General features: G+C 43.2%; 1 protein-coding gene across 7 annotated transcripts in view; it reads left to right on the top strand.

The window, feature by feature from the left end:
• The window catches only part of PPP1R12B (protein phosphatase 1 regulatory subunit 12B), a 181,880-nt gene that overhangs the window by 132,410 nt on the left and 33,229 nt on the right, over window positions 1-16,241 (top strand). The gene's annotated exons all lie outside the window — the stretch shown is intronic.

The following is a 16,241-nucleotide window of genomic DNA, read 5'->3' on the forward strand; positions in this document are numbered from 1 at the left end:
GTGTATCCCTGTGAAGTGCAACATACTTCAGTCATTTCTAAAAAGGCAAGAGAACAGTTTCTTCCAAGAGCTGCAGATAGATTGTCGTGGCTGTTTTGAACTGTTCAGTTCCTCCAGATCTGTCGATTTGGGGTTCCATCTGTTGGTGGGCATTAAAGTAAGAGACAATTTAGCAACATTGCTAATTGTTTTGGAGAGGTGTCTGAAGGACTATCCTTAAGTCCACATGATTGGGTATGCAATCTCTTTTCTATCCATAGAGCAACAATGTCAGAGCAAAAAGAAATAGGCTTTGTGGAAAGGTAGATTACTTTTGGCCAGAAAGATGAATGGAGTATCTTTTAAGTGGCATTGTATTCACAGAAGTAAAGTAATGCATTGTCTTTACTTTTTAGAGACCAGCATAAATAATAGTTCTAAGGAAAGGAAAATGCATTTAAACTACTGTCCCTTTATTGGCAACAGCTAGGAACGTCAGAAAACTTAACCTTGTGCTGCTGATGTTAAAGTTTCTTCTCTGAAGAATGCCATCAGTGTCCATTCCACAGTTCTGCTGCATCTGCTATAAGCTTTTAGGATCCTGAAATCCAGATATCCTCACAGCTAAATTTTGAAACTAAAATTAGGTAGTGGTGTTAATTTTTTTTTTAATTTCAGTGTTTGCAGGTTTGTTTACATTCCCATAATAACAAGCCAGGTTATCCATACTAATAATGAATGAAGAGATCTAAACATTGTTCTAAATTTTGGGATGAAATGAAAATGTTTGAATGTCTTTAAGAAACTGACTGTAATATTTCCCTATTTGTCATGCACAGGTACTTCCCACGTTCATGCTGATGAGCATTTAACAGGCATATCTTGCTGTAGCTGTGATTGCTACATTCACTAACACTTGCTTTATAGCTACCCACAACTTTAACGCAAAGCAGTTCGTAACTCTCAGCTTCTGCTGTAATATTTGTAAGCAGGAATGTACATTTCTTTTTTTTTTTACTTTATTAATGAATCCAACTTATCAAATAACAAACTAAAAACATTTTAAAGATGCATCCAGTCCCCTAAGACACACATGAAGATTGATATTTAACTTCTATCAAGAGTGCTCCCTTAATCAAAGTTGGTGCCTGCTCTCTTGTGTTCTTCTCTTTCTTCCAGTCTCTGACTATTTCATTGTTTCAGTCAATGTTAAACTCTTGTTTCTTCATCTCTGTATAATAATTCACTCCTTTTTCCTTAGAATTGCGTAATACAGATCTCACTATCTTCTCATTTCTGCTTTTAACATTTTTAATTTATTCCAAACTTGTTCTTAAGTATGAGATCTTAGAACTTTCCCTTCAATATTCTGAAAAAGCTTCTCAAACTTTCTGGTTTTGAGGCAGGAGAAGGTGTGTTTGATTTCCCCCCCCCCCCAATTTCAAAGTAAGCATCTTCCCCCCTGCCCTCTTCTTCCTGTAGAACACTGATTTGATAGGACAACAACTTTTCCATTACTAAAGCTTCCCAAACTTTTGTCAACCAGTTAGTGATTTGAGGGATGTCACCTCTCTTTCAAAGCTTTTGCAGTTGTAATTTTTGCAGGCACTAGAAGGTGAGTGATAATTCCTTATGACTCTTTATGTTTCCGAGTCCTCTGGAAAGTTCAGTAAGAACAGTAAGGGGTTATCTGATAGTTGGCTTCCTGTTCCCTCACCATATCTCCAACCTTCTTCCAAAACAGTCTGATTCTGGAACGTGTCCACTTTGTGGTAGAATCCTCTCAACTGACCATGCGGCCTCCAAAATTTGCCTGCTTCTGTACCATAAATGTGTTTAATTTTTTAAGTGGAATGAGGTACCATTAAATAAAGGTTTTAAATTTTTTAAAATCATTTTATTTTATTATTGTGCAGATGGATTTGTGGGAACCATTGTTCCAGATGGTCTCCCATTCTTCAACAGTAAGTTCGTATCCAGTATCATTGTTGACTTTGTCAAAAACAACCTTTTTTCTTCTATATAACTGTAGGAGCATAGAATCCTGATAGACTCAATTGCATATTAAAGAGTCTGTTTGGATCTTTATAGATGGACCAGAAATGCATGCATAGCTGGAAATGCCTGCTTTGAGCTACAGTGAAAGGTCCCAGAAAATGGGCCTAGTAGTGCTCCTCTGGGATTGTAACTAATCTAGTGGTTCTCAACCTTTTTTAGACTGAAGGAACTCTTTGGAAAATGCAAACTCTTAGTTGTTTTTTTTTTGACTACAGAAAAGCAATAGTCATTGTTCTGTTGCAAAGAACTCAGAAAGACCACAACAAGTCTCATTGTTTTTAATGCTATGAATTTCTATTTGAAATCTTTTGATTTATCTCGTGAATCATGTTTGCATATATAGAAGTGCTAACATTGTGTGGCACTCCATGGCATCCTTGAAACAATCTCAAGGCACCCCTAAGTGTTGCCACACCCTAGTTGAGAATCCATTGCTGTAATCAAAGGACTTGTATAAGAAAAAAGAAATTTAAACACTCCTAGTGCTAATTATACCATTGTTGTTGCTGCAGCTCAAGTGTGAGAAACCTTGTAAGAATTCAGACTAGAAGTACAACAGTGCTCACTTAAAGTTCACCATGGAAGATGTAGAAAATGTCTTGTTCGTTATGAAGGTTTATTGTCGTAGAAGGTTAATATCTGAAAAAGTGAATAGTCCCAAAACAAGGTAGGCTGAAGTCAGAAGTTAATTGGTTATCTCTCTCAAGGCATTTTTACATATGCTATGGGATGCGATGCTGGGTGCTTTAATTAGTGAACCGTGCTAATTAAAAGCATCCGTGCGTCACGTGTATCAGCATCCCTGTGCTGAAAAAGACAACAGGGTGCTTTGAAATAAAGTTCATTGAACGTATTTTATTTCAAAGCGCCCCACCACCATTTTTTCAGCACGGCAGTGATGCAGCATGTGGCACGGAAGGCTGCTGAAGCACAGCAGTGTCCGTGCTCCATTAGATTCTATTAACTGAGTCTGATCCGACGCACATTGGAGCAGGCTCTGCACATGTGTATAGGAGCCCTTAGATTTTAAAAATCTGCAGAAGCCTTCAATGTTAAAGTATTGAGGTTGTACAAACTGAAGCGATTACCCAGTGCTCCCTTCTATGGTATATGACAATTGAAAAGCCAGTTTATCAGTCATTCACAGTTAACTTTACCTTTTTCCCTCTGAATTTGTCTGAGTCTCTGGGATGTCTCATGTCTTACTTTGTAGTTGCAAGCTTAATGGTGAAATCTCTTTGCAGTAAGCTGGTTGAAACTGGAAGAAAAGAAAATTCAAAACAGGCTACAACTGTATTAAAAAGATGGTAGAAGCAAATCAGTCCAGCATCTGACCATATGTTTAACTGCCTTGTTCCTGTCACAGCTGCTGGGTCAGAGAATAAAGTCCCTCTTGCTTTTGTACATGTCTCTTAAAACATCCCCAGAACCTGTGGTTCTCCTGGACAGCAATTGTTTTTTGTAGTAAACTGCTCCAAACCACATAATGCCTTTGTGACGTGGATAAGTACTTCAAATATCTAAGCCAGGTTTTCAAATGAGAAAAGCTTGTGTATAGATTCACTAGACATTAAGTCTGCCAAAGCACACATGCAGATAAGACTAGCATTTTAAATGTTAAAACAGAATGACAGCCTAAAATCATATATACTCTCGTCAGAACCAGAGTTCTGTCATAACCTGAAAGCTGTCCTTGTGCACCAAACTTAGTAGAAATGCTTGATTGGATTACAGCCTTGAAATAGCTTTGAATACAGATGGTCTGACAGTCACTGTCTCCTGTCTGATTTGAGTCCTTTTATTCATGTAACAAGCTTAAACGTGTTTCAGATATCAGTGGTAACAAGTTTATTTTTACATTAAGTAAAACTGCATGAGTCATTTGACTTGTTTTTCTACAGCAAAAGAAAAAGCAACTCTTTGTATATATTCCTATTAGAAATGTTAACCTCTGACTTCCCCGTCAGATGTCTTGTTGGCTTAATCTAATAGAGATATTTCATGCTGCAGAAATATATACATAATTAGCATGCTCCAGTAGACTCGATTAATCAAGTCTAGTCCAACATGCTGTAATTACAGCATGTTGGAACAACATCCCCCCACGTCTACAGGCACCCATTGAATTCAGAAATTAGTACAGTTTAGAGATCTTGGCTGGTGTTTTTTTCGTTCATTTGTTTGTTGGTTTCCCTCCTGTTTAGGGGACCAGTTTGTGGATGTTTTTGTTGGGAAGTTCAGCCAATCAGATAACCCTTCTCTTGGAGTGTATTTCACAACATTAAAAAGGTCTTTGTAACCCTGTGAAAAAAGTTGTATTTTGATTCCAGAACTCGCAGCCCAAGCTGTCCAAGGCAGAGGATGATAAAGTAGTAATGCACTCTGAAGTCCATGTCTGAGATGAGCCGATCTAGAGTGGATATAGCAAAGAACTCAGGACTGAACATGGGTTCAACATTTAACTTGGAAACATTGGGTCCCCTCTACACATGCAGGTAGAGGTGCAATGGGATCTAATGTGAGATTTAATCAATTGCGCCTCCTGCCATGCCACATGTTCATGGCAGGAGGCCCAATAGTCAGATTGTGCATTAGATCCCATCATACCGTCATGCTGGAGTCTGATTCTGAGCTCCTCCTGCACCTGCAAGAAACAAGCTGCCCTAGCTGGGAGCTCCACACACCTCATTGAGGGACTCCCAGCTGCAGGGGTGCCATGTACACCTCTGGGACTGGAGGATCCCTGTTGTGGCAATCTCCCTGTCCCAAGCCAGAGGATCCTGGAAGAGATGATTTCCCCCTCCCCTGTGCACCAGACAGGCAGGGTACCCCTGGGAAAGGAGGATTGCCACAGGAGAAGTTCTCCTCAGCCCAGCAGTGCAGGAAACCCCTGGGGCTAGAGGATCACTGCGATTCTGGGCTGGGGGGGGTCACCTCTGTGGCAGTCCACTGGCCCTAGGGGTTTCACGCACCCCCAAGCCCTAAGGATCGCAGCAGCCACAATCCCTAGATCTCTACTGCAGTGGTTCTCAAACCTTTTGTTTCACGTACCACTTGAAAATTGCTGAGGGTCTCAACGAACCATTCAAACTTTTTTTGTTCTACAAATCAAAGCACACAACTCATACTTTAATATCCGTAGTCTTACCTTACAAGTATAGATATTCTCGATTTGTTCTGCAGCCTTTCTGCAGACGACCTGAATGGAGTTCACGGACCAGTGGTGGTCCATGAACCACAGTTTGAGAACCTCTGCTCTACTGGCATTTGTACACATAGTTGTGCTGCAGCACCGGGTGCTTTTAAAAGTGCCTGGTGCTGCGGTGCATGCAGTTGTATAAGCAGCAAAATGCACATCAGCGCTGAGAAAATGGTGGCAGCGCGCTTTTGAACCAAAACACCTCAAAGGTGTTTTTAGTTCAGCAGTGCACCACCACCATTTTCTACGTGCTGACACACATTTCACCAGTTGTACAACGCACATGACACAGCACACTGCTCATCAGCTCACATGTGGAGCAGACTCAATTAATTGAATCTGCTCCAACCCACCGGATCTCTGGCGCATCACGGGATGAAAAGGTATGTATATAAATGCCCTGTGGTTTTACCCTGGGCATGGTGCACCCCTGCAGCTGACTGGATCCCAGGTGTAGGGGGGACCCTGCTACATATGCAAATTAAATCTTGATAACATCCAGGTATAAAGATCTAACTTTATAGTTGGTTGGTGCTCTTTTTGGCTTGATAGCTACTTTGCATGTATAGCTGGTCTCCAGGTAATTGCACAGTTAACTAGTTAATTACACAATACCTGTAACATGTCCAATCTGGAATGGGGAAATGGGAAGGGCCAATTAAAGGCTAGACTGCAAAGTGCTTTTGGAGTTGGCCAGAGTACTAGAGCAAACCCACTGCCTCAGGTTTGGATACAATTACTGCTTAACCAGGCTAACAGGTGGATCCAGTTGGCTCCAGCCAGAATATACAAAGGGATGAGAGGGGAATAGGCTCGAAGAGGTGCTGCAGTGAAATTCTAGAAGGGGACAACTTCAGAATTTAAGTTAAAATATTTTAATGCAATAAAATAGAACTCTCCTTCTTTTGTCTATTTGTTTTAATGTTTGCTGGTACACATGAACAAGTGCAATATAACTGATCCCCAACAAAGGTGTTGCTTAATTTGATATGAATAAAAAAAGGCCTCTCATTCAGTTGTGTCCTAGTTCCTAAGTACTGTCCCTGCTCCTGCCCATGACTTCCTCACGTATTACCATTACTTTCACACAGACGGCACGCACCTTTTCCCTGAAAATTAGCTACTGAAGATTGTAGTGTATATCTTAGAGAAATGCAGCCAGGGGCAGATCCAGAAAGGGGGACAACGGTGCATTTGTGTACTTCTTTCAGTTCTTCCTCTGCTCCCGCCATCTCAAGGACTAGAGGGCCTGAACACCCAGGAAGCAAACTGCCCAGCCCATTTTCCTGAGACAGGCAAGCAGCCAGCAGTGCCTGACAAGTCAGCGGAAGGCCCACCTGGCCAAGGAAGGGGCTGGACAATTTGGCTTCAGAAGAATCATGCCTTTAACTGACTGGTTGCTGCTGGCTGCCCACACTGCTAGACAGTGGTGTAACAAGCAGAATTAGTGCCTGGGGTAAACCCTGTGGGGGTGGAGGGAAGTGCACAGTGGTGGGGGGAGTGTGGGTTCTGAGAGTGGGGTGGGGAGAAAGCATGTGGGTTTGGGGGTGAGTAGGTGGCAACAATCTTACCCCTGCCAGGAACCCCTAAACAGTCCCCAGCTAAGCTGCTACTGCTGCCACCCTGCTTTCTGCTTGCTCCACCTGTCACTGTTAAACCAGCAGCAGCTGCTGCCACTGTCACCACCACCACCAAGACAGTCTTGCAGTTCCTGACATGGGTATGCTCCTGGGGCATGGATTCTGCAGGGGTGGGGGATGATTCCAGCACCCCTCCTGAGTTGACACCCAGGACAAGTGCCTCTCTTGCCTGCCCCTAGTTATGTTATTGCTGCTTGGACCCCTCTTCCCAAGCAGGGTGGGCTCCCAGCAGTGCCCGCCACATACTGTAGCTAGGGGGTTAACAGAGCAACCATGGGTTCTTGCTTCTCTGCCTTATTTCCACTGCCTATGTTTTCCCTGTAAAAATACTTAGTGGTATTTTCAAGGAAAGATGCCCCCCCCCACTCCCTCCAACCTCTCTTCTTTCTGCCTTCCAAAAATAAGACATGTGTCTTCTTCAGGGACATGTTATGTACAAAAAAATACTGTACTTGCTTGTCTCTGGAAATGCATTTTGTCTTCTACCTGTAGTCCATCCATCAGTTGGATGTTGTCTGCTGTAATCTATCACTGTACTGACTGCACACTAATTGTGCTCCATCACGCTATCAAAATAGCCTTCGCTTTTTATCGTCATTGTTAAATTATCTTAACCCTTATTGATGAAAACTACCCAAAAGCATTCAGGAAGGAATTATGGTAGACTGGAGTTTGATTCTTACACCATTCTAGAATCCTTCCTGATGAATTTTGCTTCCTTGTATAAGAGCAGGACTGTTTTAAAGCTGCTCTTGCAGTGATTGACAGTGATTGGTCATAGAGTAGAATCTAGCCTGTGTGCGCGCACACCATTAAAAAATAATTCTTGACCTGGTATCATTTTTACCTCAGATGCATGGTTTTGGAAACCAGTTTGCTTTTATCTGCTGGGCAGCTTGCAAACGAAATGACTTTAATTGGCCATTTAGCATTCGTGGCCACTGCCTAAAGAAGTGCAGTAAGATTTCTACAGATTCTGGGACTATAATAATCCCTTCTATTGCACATTCATATCTGATCACAGCAATATAATGCAACAGGTGCATGTCCACTCAGTCAAAAAAATGTGTTTTATCTATTTGGAGGAGCATCCGTGTTTTGAATTTTACTTTATTTTGTTAAAATGTTTTTGGAATAACACAAAATATTGAAATTGTTGTTGCATTTCACCTAATTTTTAACTCAAATTCCAAAAACAGTACCTAATTAGCTGGCAGCACGCTTAAACTACTGATACTAACACCGTTTAGAGCAAATTGTTGTCTGTGAATTCCTAGAGGCCCAAACTCTGGCTGATGATCTGTATGGCATTGCATGATCTCACTCTTTCCAGTAGACAGAAACTAATGAGAAGGGGAGATGACAGGAACAAGACAGTATAGCCAACTTATTTCTAGAATGACAAGATACTGTATGCACTATAGATGACAGAGCTTACCTAATTGCCTTTCCATGAAATCATTCTAGATGACTACAGTTGCTATATGAATGCCGTGTGGTTTTGGAGGGGAAGGGGAAAAAAGGTATTTACAAGACATCTGTGTCTAAAATCTACGTCACTTCAAGTTGAAGTGTCTGCTTTAGGCAACTTGAATTCTGGCCAGTTTTCAAGTGCCATAAAAGATTAAATCTCTTATAATAAAATTTGAAAATGTCCCAGCTGTGGCATCTGGTGGGGTTAGAGAGAAGCAGCAGCCTGTGACATTCTCATATTTAAGGAAGTTTAGAAGCAAAACCCTTTCTCTCTTCTTTGTCACTTAGATGCCTGTTTTTTATTTTCTCTTGAAACTTCACATCTGGGGACTTTTGGCTAAGATTGCATCACTTTGTAAAATTAAATTTTTCACCAATAAAATTTGATCTCAAAGAAGAGGAAAAAAAGAACAGCAACAAAACCAAGTTTCTGAATTGTGGCCTTTACTAAATTAAAATACAATCCAGCCTGACATTTTACATGGAGAGTTCTATCCCCATGGGAGTGTGGTAATGAAATGCAGCTGTTACAAAGCCAAAGGGCTATGGAAGAAAAGACTGGGAAACTGAGGCAAGGGCTGGCAATAAAGTGCATGCTGTTAGAATGCTGTAGAAGTTTAGAACTATTTTCAGATTTCAGCAGATGGAGTTGTCACTCAATTATATTGGTATGTATTTGTTTCTGATTAAACATGTGCTATCCTCATTGTCAATAATGTAAGCTGTTTGTTCTACTAGCTGCTGAAATCACTATTCCATCTTGGATGGTCTTTTAATATTATGTTCCAGTTAGAGTAGCTTTTTATTAAGCTTTGATGGTTGATTTATAGTTTGCAAAAACATACTTTGCATCAGGTTTATTGAGGTTGGGGGGATAGGTGGAGGAGGTTTGGTTAGGTAGAGTCATTAATCACAGGAAAAGAATTTGTAATCATTGTATTCGCACAAATACATAAAATTGGCTGGAGGGCAAACAGTATTCTTATTTCACCTTTAGCTAACAGAAAGCTTCAGAAATAAGCAGCTTATAAGGTAATAAGCTTGTTTTTGTAGAGACACTAACTTCAAGCAATATTACCAAGCCACCATTTGAATACTCCTGTTGAAAATGGGTGTTCTGACTACATTGCACCTGTTTTATCGCTGCACTCTGGAGTCACTAACCCCAAATAAATGTGAATGAGAAGCAAATGTTAACTGAATGACATATTTCTCTTCTATGAATCAGCTGTAAGTAGGTACAGATGGCATCTACAGTATACTAAGGTTTGTGGGTATGTGTGCAGGACCTAAAGGAGAGAGTGGTCGCATGGGTACAGTTGTACTGGGTGCACAATCATAGAAGGGGGCCCCCAAAATTATGAGAGTTTTCTTTCTTAATATTCATTCTATTATGATGAGTAAAATAATAATTATTAGTAATGTTTACATAATTTAGAAATTCAGCTTAGATTTCAAATAGGATTTATTTATTTCCAGTTTCCAAAATGGGAGGTCCCCACACTTCTCTCACAAGCTGCATACATGTGCATGTGCAACAGTGGATCCATGGTGGGGTACAGTGGTACAATTGTACACCTAATCAAATCAGACAAAATTAGGGTTGGGCAGGACCTCAGGAGGCCATCTAGTCCAACTCCCTGCGGAAACCAGGACCATCCCAAGCTATGTCATCCAACCCAAGGCTTTGTCTACCCAAGTCTTAAAAACCTTTAAGGATGGAGGTTCTGCAACCTCTCTGGGTAGCCTGTTCCAGTGCTTTACTACCCTTTTGCTTCAGAAACTGTATAACATTTCTCCTTGGCATGCAGAAATGGGAAAAACTAGGCATAACTCGAGCTACTTTCTTCCTTTTTAATTGGTGGTCATCTTGTAACATTGATGACCACCATTGGTGGTTGCCTTGTAACAGTGCTCCTATTTATGTCCAAAATACAGCAGAACAAATTCACTCCAGAGCATCTCAAAATAGCCCCAAATTTCCAGAGTTTGGCCAGCTGCAGATAGTAAAGTATAAAATGTTCCCACAGCTATTTGCTTTGGAAGAAATGTAAATATTAGACTTTTCCCATCCTTTCAGGGTCAGATCCTGCCCGCAGAAGGATGCAATTGAAGGCAATTAGGCCAATTTCTGCCTTGGCAAGAGGCTGATCCCCTTTTGGCACTGCTTTTCAAGGCTACATTTTATTTTAAACCTTCCATGAGAATTTGGTTTTAATTATATTTTACTGAACTTTTAATAACTGTAAGAGCTTTTGAGTTTTTTAAAGGAAGTCTCCAGTGTTCTGTAATACAAACATTTCTAAAATCAAAACCGAACGGCACTCCTGGCTCCTTGTGAGCCTATAGCCATCCAAACTAATAAAGTAACTGCCAATGCCTAGCTCTGGTTTTTAATTGGAAATGTGAACAGAGCAAGCACAATGAGCTATCCTGGGGACACAGGGAGGAACTGTTTCATATGGGACATTTCAGAGCAAAGTTACGCTAACACAGAACAAATTCTGTTTGCCCCCTTTATTTCTTAGCAGCAGCACATCTCAAGGCCTAGTGTTTCCCCTATATTCCCTCTGAGACTCATCAATACCTGGTCCAGGTTGATGAATAGGGTTGCTGCAGAATAGTATAAGGCATCTGCTGCATTGGGCACACTAAGACAGCTTCAGTAAAGACTTTTAGGGCACCTGCACTGCCAGATCAGGGCACACTGCCTCCAGCTGAAACTCTGCGTGCCCAGATTGGACTTGGGCCACTTCCGCTCACCAGTTTAGTGTGCTGTCCAGCCTGTGGGGCTCTGCATGAGTCTGGCAATGTGTTAGCAGGGGAGTGGCAACTCCTGTCAGTGCTCCAACACTGTTGTGTTTTGGGGCTTATGGGGATCCTCTGGGCTGGATAGCAGGGCTCTGGCAGGCTGAAGGTTGAGCACCCCTAGTCTAAAGAAATAATGGGGCATTGGTTCAGTTAGAAGGAAACATGCTACCTTCTGAATTGCTATCAGGACTTCCCACAATTTCTAGGCTTTCACTGATCTTCCTCTTAGATACTGCCCTGATCTGGCTCTGTTTTGCCCGAGGTCAGTGACATTGCAGGCAGAAGCTTGTGTGCCTGTTAATGTTCTAGCTTTTGTTCAAGTTCTGAGGAAAACTGAATGATGTGGGCAAAGCCAACCATAATGTTGGAAGTTTAATATTGATATCCAGGAAAAACACAAATGAAGGTTTTTTTTCTGCATTGAATGTCTCTGCATACTTTTAACATAGCATTTTGTAAAGTATTCAAGAAACAGGAATAGAAAATCCCATGCTTACAATGTACATCTTACTGAATGGCTGCATGTTGTGACCTTTTGTCTTTTTGCTCTCCTTTTTCTCCCTGCAGTTTCTTCCTATGCTCTGATTTTTGTCTTTTATATCTGAATTTAATTTTTTCCTCCTCTTTGGGATCGGGATGTTCCATACTTCTTTTGCTCATGTAGTACGTGAAGTGATGCTGAGCTAATGTTCCAGGAAGCATAATCTGTACACTATGTGATTTTTAAAAGATAAGCTATGAAAAATTGATGTTAAAGCAACATTTTTTTTGCATTTTTCCTACAGCTTTCTTACAAAAGCAAAAATTGGAGAGATGATTGGGCTAGTGTAATTTCTGGAAGCGGAGAGCTAAACTGATCATGAGCACAGTGCCCACAATTTGGCCCAGATTTGCAGAAGTATATTGGAATCTGAACTCTCTTGAAAAGCTGGCCCCAACCTAGAATCACAGAAAATGAGGGTTGGAAGGGACCTCAGCAGGTCATCTAGTCCAGTCCCCTGCTCAGAACAGGACCATCCCCAACTAGATCATTCCAGCCAGGGCTTTGTCGAGCCAGGCCTTAAAATCCTCCAAGGATGGAGATTGCACTACCTCTCTGGGTAACCCATTGCAGTGCTTCAGCCTCCTAGTCAGAGAGTTTTTCATCATATGCAACCTGATATCCACCTATTGCTCCTTGTTATGTCATCTGCCAGCACTGAGAATAGTCTGGCTCCATCCTCAGTTTTCTCTTTTGCAGACTGAACCCAATTCCCATAGCCTCACCTCAGAAGTTATGTCCCTCAACCCCCTAACCATTTTTGTTCCCCATCACTAGATTCTCTCCAGCTTGTCCACATCCTTTCTGTATTGGGGGGGCCCAAAACTGGACACACTACTCCAGATGTGTCCTCACCGAACAGAGGGGAAGAACCACTTTCCTTGATCTGCTGGCAATGCTCCTACTAATGAAGCTCAGAATGCTGTTAGCCTCCTTTTCAACGAGGGTACACTGTTGACTTGTATCCAGTTTATTGTTCACTATAACCCCCAGGTCCTTTCCTTAAATTGTTGAGTAATTCTGAAAGTCTTCATTTAAATCAGGTGTTCAGTTGCTGTTTGGTGAGCTCACATGCAGCCTGTAAGCAGTTAACCTGCAGCCTGTGGGCCCTTACAGGTACCTCTCCCATGGCCACATCATGGAGGAGGGCTGAGGAGCCAGCAGCAAAGCCTTAATGGAGGAGAGAAGGGGCTGCACACCAGCACCTCATGTGGCTTCTGGCCATTAGGGCTCTGCAAGGCTTTGGACACAGCTTCAGATCCAGAGAAGCTTTGGACGCTTCAGGGTCCGAAGCAGCACATCCGGGTCAAGGTGCTGCCTCGTTTGGCTTCCCAAAGCGGTTCGGAGCTGCCTCCGAGATCCAGCCATAGGGTATAATGGGGAAACAATAAAATACCTATAACTGTGTTGTTTTTTGTCCGATTTGGATGAAATTTTCAGGGGTGGCAGAGAGTCTGCCAAGTATCAAGAAGATCGATACAGGGGCTTGGGGGTAACAGTACCTCAAATTCTTGAAAGCAAAACTCATGTCACATCTAGGCGTTGCAACATAGCGGGGTGAAAACTGCAGGAGTGGTAAGCCTATGCTGAGACCACAAAGCCTGCCAAGTTTCAAGAAGATCAGTGCAGGGGTTTGGGGGCAACTGTACCCCAAATTCTTGAAAGCAAAACTCCTGTCACGTCTGTATTACAAAACGGGGGGGTCAAAACTACAAGGATGGTAGCTCTTACTGAGGCCACAAAGCCTGCCAAGTTTCAAGGAGATCGGTGCAGGGGTTTGAGGGGAGCTGCACCTCAAACTGCGGACAAGCAAAACTCGTGCCATGGGTGACACTGCGTGTGTTAAGGCGCAGAGGGGTGACAGCTGCAGGGATGGTGGCCCCTGCTGTGACGCCTGCCAGCTGTGGAGGAGATCGGTGCAGGGGGTCCTGGGGCCCTGCACCCCTAATGCTGCACCCCTAATGCTGACAGACCAAACTCGTGCAAAAACTGTGTCTGTCCTGCGGCAGTTGATTGTCTGTATTGATTCTTTTGTCTCTTTAGCCTGGTGTTGTAGGTGCTATTTGATGCTCATTAAGGAGCTTTGCTTTCAAGCATTTGGGGTACAGTTCCCCCCAAATCCCTGCACTGATCTCCTTGAAACTTGGCAGGCTTTGCGGCCTCAGTAAGACCTAGCAGTCCTGCAGTTTTCACCCCCCCCACCCCCCCCCCCGGTGTAACACACAGCCGTGACATGAGTTTGGCTTTTAAGAATTTGGGATACAGTTCCCCCCCAAACCTGCACTGATCTTCTTGAAACTTGACAGGTTTCATGCTCTCAGCAGAGGCTACTAACCCTGCAAGTTTCATCCAAATTGGTCAAAAAACAACAAAGTTATAGATATTTCATTGATTCCCCCATTATACCCTCTGGCCAGATCTCCGAGGCAGCTCTGAAGTTTTGGCTGGATCGAGGCAGAAACCCAGTCAGAGCTGTGGATCGGATTGTGGCCATCCAAAGCAGCCAGATCCGAAGCTGGATCAGATCGCTGCTGATTCGCACAGGCCTACTGGCCATGCTGAATTTGGACAGCTCTGATTTAAATAGACTGGAAGAAGGCCAATGTGGTGCCTATCTTCAGGAAAGGGAGGAAAGTGGATCCGGCTAACTGTAGGCCCATCAGTCTGCCTTCTATCCCGGGGAAGATCTTAGAAAAGTTTATTAAAGAGGCCATCCTTAATGGACTGGCCGACGCCAACATCTTAAGGGATAGCCAGCACGGGTTTGTCGCGGGTAGGTCTTGCTTGACCAATCTCATTTCCTTCTACGGCCAGGTGACCTATCACCTGGACAAGGGAGATGAGATTGATGTCATATATCTTGACTTCAAAAAAGCCTTTGATCTGGTATCCCATGATCACCTCTTGGAGAAACTGGCCAATTGTCACCTTGGGTGCACCACGATCCACTGGCTGGAAAATTGGCTCCATGGTCGGACCCAGAGGGTAGTAATTGATGGAAGTCGTCACTCATCATGGTGTCCTGTGACCAGTGGGGTCCCCCAAGGCTCTGTCCTTGGACCTATATTGTTCAACATCTTCACTAATGATGTGGACACTGGAGTCAGAAGCGGACTGGCCAAGTTCGCCGATGACACCAAACTTTGGGGCAGAGCATCCACACCAGAAGACAGGCGGGTGATCCAGGCTGACCTGGACAGGCTCAGCAAGTGGGCGGACGAGAGAATCTGATGGTGTTCAACGCCGATAAATGCAAGGTTCTCCACCTTGGGAAGAAAAACCCTCAGCATCCTTATAGGCTCGGCAGTGCTACGCTGGCTAACACTATGGAAGAGAGAGATTTGGGGGTCACCATTGACCACAAGATGAACATGAGCCTGCAGTGCGATGCTGCGGCTAGTAAAGCGACCAAAATGCTGGCTTGCATCCATAGATGCTTCTCAAGCAAATCCCGGGACGTCATTCTCCCCTTGTACTTGGCCTTGGTGAGGCTGCAGCTGGAGTATTGTGTCCAGTTTTGGGCTCCACAATTCAGAAAGGATGTGGAGAAGCTTGAGAGAGTCCAGAGAAGAGCCACGCGCATGATTAGAGGTCAGGGAAGCAGACCTTACGATGACAGGCTGAGAGCCCTGGGGCTCTTTAGCCTGGAAAAGCGCAGGCTCAGGAGTGATCTGATGGCCACCTATAAGTTTATCAGGGGTGACCACCAGTATCTGGGGGGACGTTTGTTCACCAGAGCGCCCCAAGGGATGACGACTAGGTCGAACGGTCATAAACTACTACAAGACCATTTCAGGCTGGACATAAGGAAGAATTTCTTTACTGTCCGAGCCCCCAAGGTCTGGAACAGCCTGCCACCGGAGGTGGTTCAAGCGCCTACATTGAACACCTTCAAGAGCAAACTGGATGCTTATTTTGCTGGGATCCTGTGACCCCAGCTGACTTCCTGCCCTTTGGGCAGGGAGCTGGACTCGATGATCTTCCGAGGTCCCTTCCAGCCCTAATGTCTATGAAATCTGTGAAATAACATTCACTCACTCTCTTGCTTGCTCATTCTCCCACTACTTTCCTTTTAACCTGCCCTGAAGCTCATGCCTCCCAAATTGCACCCTACGCATATCTACTGCAGTGCATGGCTGACGACCTGAAGGTTCCATTATTCGTGTTCTGTCAGCAGTTTTAAAATACTTATAACTTTGTTTAAATTACATTTCATTGCATCCTTTTGCTTTAAGAGCCTCCTGTGTCACTCGGAGCACTGTCCATATTGCCTTTCAAAGTCCAGTCCTTTCAATAGGCCCCCTTTGGAAAAATGTATCATTGGATTTTTTTTTTATAGTAGAGAGTATTTTTTTCATTGAACTTCTCAAATTTTGCTATGCCTGGAAGCCAGTTGCATGTATTTGAGACCAAAATTGAAACATCAAAAGGTGGTTTTCCCTGATGTACCTCTCCAGAAATTGTGGCTCAACTGAAAGAATGGTCTTTGATAGAAACTGACTTTACTACCTTAATTATTACATCAGGGTAGTTGACTAGT

The sequence above is a fragment of the Alligator mississippiensis genome, chromosome 14 (genome assembly GCF_030867095.1).
Source record: "Alligator mississippiensis isolate rAllMis1 chromosome 14, rAllMis1, whole genome shotgun sequence".
Classification (NCBI taxonomy): Eukaryota; Metazoa; Chordata; order Crocodylia; family Alligatoridae; genus Alligator; species Alligator mississippiensis.